The 6,770-nt window shown below is 34.9% G+C and overlaps 1 long non-coding RNA gene across 1 annotated transcript; it reads right to left on the bottom strand.

Annotated features, from left to right (window-relative positions):
* Window positions 1-2,420: 2,420 nt before the first annotated feature.
* Window positions 2,421-5,043, bottom strand: LOC309978971. Its single transcript, XR_014327182.1, has 3 exons — window positions 4,843-5,043; window positions 3,714-3,763; window positions 2,421-2,873 (listed from the first exon to the last, which is right to left on the bottom strand). It is a non-coding gene; the product is annotated as an uncharacterized lncRNA (long non-coding RNA).
* Window positions 5,044-6,770: the final 1,727 nt, after the last annotated feature.

Raw genomic sequence — 6,770 nt, 5'->3', positions numbered from 1 at the left:
ATGACAGATGAACGATCCAGTAGACAGGCAGAGATTGGCAATGCAAGAGCAGAGAGAGAATATAAAGAACAGAATGCTGGAGAGAGTAAGGGAATGGCATCCAGAGCACAAGTAATACTGTTTACAACTGTGTAAGAACACTTTTTTCCCACTGTAAAAGAGATAAAGCAGGAAAGACAGGTCAAGTACAACTAAGTTTATAGATCTGGTAGTGGAACTACGAGGGAGTTCTCTCTCATGGTTTCTACTTTCTCAATGCTCAAAAGAAATACAGAACATAGGGTGTAGGAGGTTTAAGAAGGGAAGATAAGGTACAATATGCATTACCCCTGTCTTGTCTTCCTAAGTTCAGAATCTATTAAGAAAAGCCACACAATAATGAGAGATGATGATCAAAACATCACCTTTATTACTGATAAAGCTAATTGGAATCTGTCCCTTTTTAGATCTGTAGCATATGGGCTTAGTAACACTTTGTCCCTTCAGTTGACAGTTTTACTCACTCAGCTACAGGCCTCACCTGCTTCCATATGGGGAAGCACAAAATGTGTGCATCCTTTAGACAAGCTTACTTCTAAAAGGAGGAGAAAACTGAGAAGGGACTAGATAAGTACGCTTGCTTTTTCTCTAAAACTAACAAATGAGGAGGAGGAGTGCTGAGGGGCAGATAGGACTAGAAATGTTCCTCCCATGCTTTCCTTCTTAGGGATTGAAATGGAATTTCATCTTCACTTTGGAAACATGAAGTATGGGACTTACGCATCTCCTACAGTAGTACAAGATGATCATCTAGTCTGTAATTTGCAAACTTTTGGGTCTCAGAACTCTTCAAAATTATTAAGAGCTTTTGTATATGTTGGTCATATCTATTGATATTTACTACATTAGATTAAAACAGAAAATTTTAACACATCAGAGTATATGAAAACACATTCCATTATCCGTTGGAGCAATGATATCATCATACTTAATTTAGTCTCTGGAAAGATTTTTCCAGAGGATGAGAGTAAAAAGGGAAAACAATACCTTAATATTTATTATTTTGAAAAGTTTTGATTTTGTGAACCACTTAGGAAAGTCTCAGGAACCAATCCCACCTCCAGAGGTCCCTGCACCACAACTTAAGAACAGGTGATATATGAGAATGGAATAGTAGATGTATTTGAGAAACATAACAGAATTGCTAAGTAGAGTTTAGTGCCTAGTTTTAGCCATTAATTTAAAGAGAAACCAATGAATTCCATTTCTGGCCAAGATGAAGAAACAAGGACCAATTCACCCTCCTGCCGTAAGCAACCACTAGCCAGACAAAATGCATGAAACAGTGGTTTTCAAGACACTAGATATCAGGCAACAAAGGACAGTGATCTCTAAGTGATAGGAAACAACTGAGGTCAGCCTTATGACAGCCTGACTACCCAAGCTTACTGCCTTGGGAGAGTTTCCAGCTATACTACAGGGTAGAGAAGTAAGGCAGGGCCCAGAGGAAGCTCAGAGTTGAAGACACAGGGCTGGGAGTTAGGGTAGACGGAGGCAGATAGAGTTTATAGGACAGAGCACCAAAGAGGAGAAGTACACAGACAGAGAACTCCAGAGATCCGCAGAGCGCTCCTCTCAAATATTCAGCAGCACTGATCAATGCAGGATGTAGAAGTAAGTAAGCCAAAAGCCATTGTTCTGCAATGAACAATAGGGAAAAACCAGGAAGTTTGTAGAGAAGTACTGCCTAATGGCATGATCTTCAGAAGAGCTAGAGTCTTTAGGGAACGGAGAAGAAATTATAGTTTGGAAGTGGCACTGGGGACAAAGGAGATATGTATTGGGATGGCCAAAAAGTTTGTACAGGTTTTTGTAAGATCTTATAGAAGAAGCCAAACAAACTTTTTGGCCAAGCCAATACATACACACATATATGTACATATATATACACATACATACACACACACACACACACACACACACACACACACACACACACCCTATTACATGGTTCTGGGAGATAAGAGATAAGATGTTAATCCATTATTATAGCAACTTTTGATTTTTTTAAATACAATGCTGATGAGCACTAGACATATGTTTTGAATGGAAAATATATTTGGTTTTCTTTTTTTAGTTGGAAAGAAGATTCCCAGTCTACAGCTTGTCTTTTCATTTTCTATAGCATCTTCTGAAGTGTAAAATTTTTCAATTTTTTTGAAGTTCAATTATCAAAGAATTTTTTTAATAGGTCTTGTTTCTGATGTCATATATAAGAGCTCTTTGCTTAACCCAAGATCATGAAGATTTTCTTCTATGTTTACATTTAGGTGATGATTCATTCTACTTCGAAATAAATCTTAATTCTATCTGATTTTTTGATCTCCAGGATTGGTCTGGAAATTCTACTCTGGCCCTTCTCCAATCAATTTTATACATAGCAGTGAGTGATATCTCCTAAACTTAAATTTAATCATGTTATTTCCCTGAAAAACTCACTTTAATGGCTTTCCATTGTACTTGGAATAAATTTCTAACCTTTTTATGATGATAGTCAACAGCCTCTCCTTACCACTTCAATCTCATCTCATAAAATAAAAACAACTTTGAATTAGAAAAAAAAAACTTTGAGCTTGTCAGCTAACTTTCGTAGTTGTTCAAGGAATATTTTATTTACAGCGTATTTGTTATTTTTGTAATTCAAAAGGCCCAGATTAAAACTGTACACTAACTTAAGAAAGACGGTCTTTTATCTGGATTTTGTGCCCATCCACTTTCTATTAGAGAGATCATAAGTGCTCGATGAGGTATATCAAATGGCAAACTTTCTTCATTAGTGTCAGGTCGATGTCCTTGTGACACACTATACATAATCTGCAAAGGATTGGTGACTTCTGTCAAAACAAATATATTTCATTCATTAGAAATATATTATGATTTAATATATTAAATACATTCTAAAGCCAACCAAATGAACATGAGGGAATCTTAAAATCTTAGGAATAATTCATTACTTCCCTTTCTGTCAAAGGAATATTTAGATCCCAGCTATTGCCAGACTTGCTGCCTCTCGTGGGAGGAGTTTATATCTTCACCTCTTTAATTCTGGGCTTGGCCATGTGATTTGATTTGGCCAATGGAGTATGAAGAGAGCAGAGTAAAACAGAGCTCAGCAGAGCTGAGCAGAACCTAGCAGAGCCAAGAAGGGCCACAGCAACTAATAACCCAATGTGAATGAAAAATAAATGTTTAGTTTGTAAACTACTGAGATTCTGAGGTTGTTACACAGCAAACTGACCTAAATGAACCTCAAAATAAAGAAAGAGACAATATTATCAGAAAATTTTAAAAGTATTCTTCAGTATTTGCTGGTCTTTAGAAGAAGCACTAGTTAAATTTTCATACAAACGATTTTATAGCTGGAATGAATCTTAGAAATAAGAATTCAAAATTCTTAGTTTGCAGATAAAAAAAATGAGGACTTAAGAGATTTAGTGGCTTATAATAGAGTTAATTACTATCAGAACAAGAAGAATCTACACATTTTTCTGATCCTTAATCCAGTACTTTCCATCATACAGTGGATTCACAATGACAAATTGTTGTTTTTCTAGTGTGTTTTCCACAAAATGACTGTTAGGCAGCTTTAAAATAAGTGATCTTTATTCAGATAGTTCTGAGTATGACTTACCAATATGATGTCACCTAGAATAAGGAAGTCAAAGTACACTTACCTTCAAAAGGCTGTTTTCTAGATAAGACTTCCCATGTGATAACTGCATAGCTGTTTAAGATAAAAATATACATATAGTACTTTATAAACTATTCATAATAAACTAAAATGGTACTGATTTTAAAAGCTGACTGTGAGATACCATTTTTTAAAGTAATAATGTAGTGAAATGCTGCTTAAAGAATCACTATATAGAACCAAGATGATGAATATTCATATACAGTTTTGTTTTGAAAGGGAATTAATTCAATTTGAAAAATTAGGAAATTACTGTCATAAGAACTTGAAGTTATAGGCAAGGATAACTTGTGGATGATTCTTTAACACCTAGATAAGCTATGCCCTTTAATTACATGATTCTATTATTCACACAAAATAAAGAGCAATAAAAAAGGCTGTCTCATGTAGCCCTATTCTATTGACTCTTTTTCTGGTGTAAGTACTGTCTCTTTTGGTAGTGTTAAATGTTAATTGCACTGTTTCCCTCCCCCTATCAAGGTCACATATGATAAAAACCCTTGAATATTATAAATTGATAGGACAACAAGATATGCTTTAATAATTTTTAAGGATGTAAAAGTAGCTTAAGGCGAGGCATCAGGACTTCCCTGGTGGCGCAGTGGTTAAGACTCCATGCTCCCAATGCAGGGGGTCCGAGTTTGATCCCTGGTCAGAGAACCAGATCCCACATACATTCTGCAACTAAGGAGCCTGCATGCTGCAACCCAGGAGCCCATGTGCCGCAACTAAGGAGCCCACCGCTGCAACCAAATAAATAAGTAAATAAATATTAAAAAAAAAAAGTAAGGCATCTTTATTTTCACGTTTTTAATTTTTAATTTTTTTTTTTTGGCTGCACCACACAGCTTGTGGGATCTCAGTTCCCTGACCAGGGACTGAATCTGGGCCACGGCAGTGAAAACCAGGATCCTAACCACTAGGCCACCAGGGAACTCCCAAAGCAAGGCATCTTTAATATGAAAAACATTAACCACTGTCTCTAATTTATTTTCACCACACTTATGAGAGAAGCATAAAAATCATACTTTTAAAATGTAGCTTCAAAATTCGGATTGATTAATCTTGTTTTTTAGACAAGGTTAACTCTGAGCAAAAGTAACATGCTGTACCTGTATATATCATGCTTGATAGTAGCCCTTGATTTTTGTCCAGGTTCATAGTTTTCAGGTGGCATATAGATAATTGTCCCTCCTTCTGGTGCAGATTTACTACTTTGTGATTGTGAGAGGGACATCATGCGCCATTTTGATAAGCCAAGATCTGCAATCTGGAAGGGAAAAGAGTAATTGAATTTTTAAATTTTCTCTTTAAAAAAGTTCAAGAATTGTTTTTGTTTATATTTATTATATTTAGACATGAGACCAGAGTAAATGCTATATATATTAATATTGTATTTCTATAATAGTCTATTAGTTTCTTAACAAATTGGATTCCATAGTGCTGAACCCAACAACTCTAAAAGCAATATAAACTGACTTGAAGTTCAGCATAATATTACAAATTTTAAAAGAGACTAAGTTTTGAAAACTTAAACAGGAGTATTTTTGCCTTTTATTCTGAATGAGTATATACACTTCACTTTTTGTGACAAGTAGCTTTATATCATGTGCTTTCAAAATTTACCTATACCTCACAAAACTGCTAAACTAGTCATATCTAATACGATTGTCACTGGGTATTGTTTACAACTCAGGTTTATATGTTCTTATTTATAATGTGCTAAAAATAGTATCCTTAAAGTTGGAAATAAGTAAAATTCCAATATAGTATAACTCATTATTATATGATTTATGTCTACCACTAAAAGAATATCTGTTAACAATAGTATAGTTAGCATATAAAACATATTTATGTCCATGACAAGGAGTGCCTAAAGCATTATCAGTGACAAACATTCTGTACTTTTGATATGTCCTTTACAGTTTTACTTCACTTGTAAATTTTGTGCAGATACTATCAATACACAATATCTTATAACTAAGTATCTAAAACGTTCCAATGTTTTTTTTTAAAAGGGAGACAAAAATGTAAGAACAGAAACAATATTTAGTGAACAAAAGAGTATAGGAAAACTCTGAAGACATTTAATTTAAATCACTTAGATCTTCACAAGGCACAATTTAGGAGTCAACAGAGTGGAATGAGCTCTATCCAGCACACCATTTGTGGTTCAATCATTTAACTCTTAAAATGTTCACTAGCTTTAAGAGAAGAAATAAGTTATTTAGTGTTTAGATGAATTTGAGATTAAAAAAATTATGGCCCCACTCCAAAAAGGGAGGGGGTAGCCTATATGAATCTTTCATACAGTATCATAATAAAAGGGTAAGTCTAAGAAAAATAATTAGAAAAGACCAAGAGGAAACATGGTGCCACTACATGAAGATAAGCTGGATTGATTTCTAAAGGCAATATAATATGTGTTCTGGAACATGGGTTCTAGAGCCTTGATTACTTAGATTTACATTCCACTTCTACCCCTTAATTAGCTGTGCAACCTTGGACAAGTTTTCTAATTTCTCTGTGCCTCAGATTACCCATCTTTAAACTGGGGATAATAACATAACACAGGGTTGTACTGAGGATATTAAACTAGTTATTCTAAGTGAAGGACTCAGAACAGTATCTGACACGTAGTAAATGACCCCTGTGTATTAGTATTATTAATGTTTTGTACATGGGAATAAGCCTCTAAAGATTGCTCTTATTCATACAATACTAATAAGCACAGTACATAGTTTCTGGGCCTTTAATACACTTTGAGGTGGTATTAAGACTCTGGGGCACCGTATATCCTACTTACTTCTACTTGCCACTACAAACTCTTATTCCTCCCACTCATTCTCTAAAAGCAAAAACAGTACTCCAGCTGCACATCTGCTAGGATAATAAGCATCACTATGAGAAGCAAAGTTTATTTCTGTGCCACAGTGAGAAATGTTAAAAAAAAAAAAACACAAAAACTGGGATGTGGTCCATCTTATACCTGACCCACAAATTGCAAACTACTGGGCTAAATACTGGTTTGAATACAGTG

Source organism: Leucopleurus acutus (genome assembly GCF_964270905.1).
Source record: "Leucopleurus acutus genome assembly, contig: HAP1_SCAFFOLD_527, whole genome shotgun sequence".
NCBI classification, from domain to species: Eukaryota; Metazoa; Chordata; class Mammalia; order Artiodactyla; family Delphinidae; genus Leucopleurus; species Leucopleurus acutus.
Note: the sequence above shows the minus strand (reverse complement) of the source record. Positions and strands in the feature narration are given on the sequence as shown.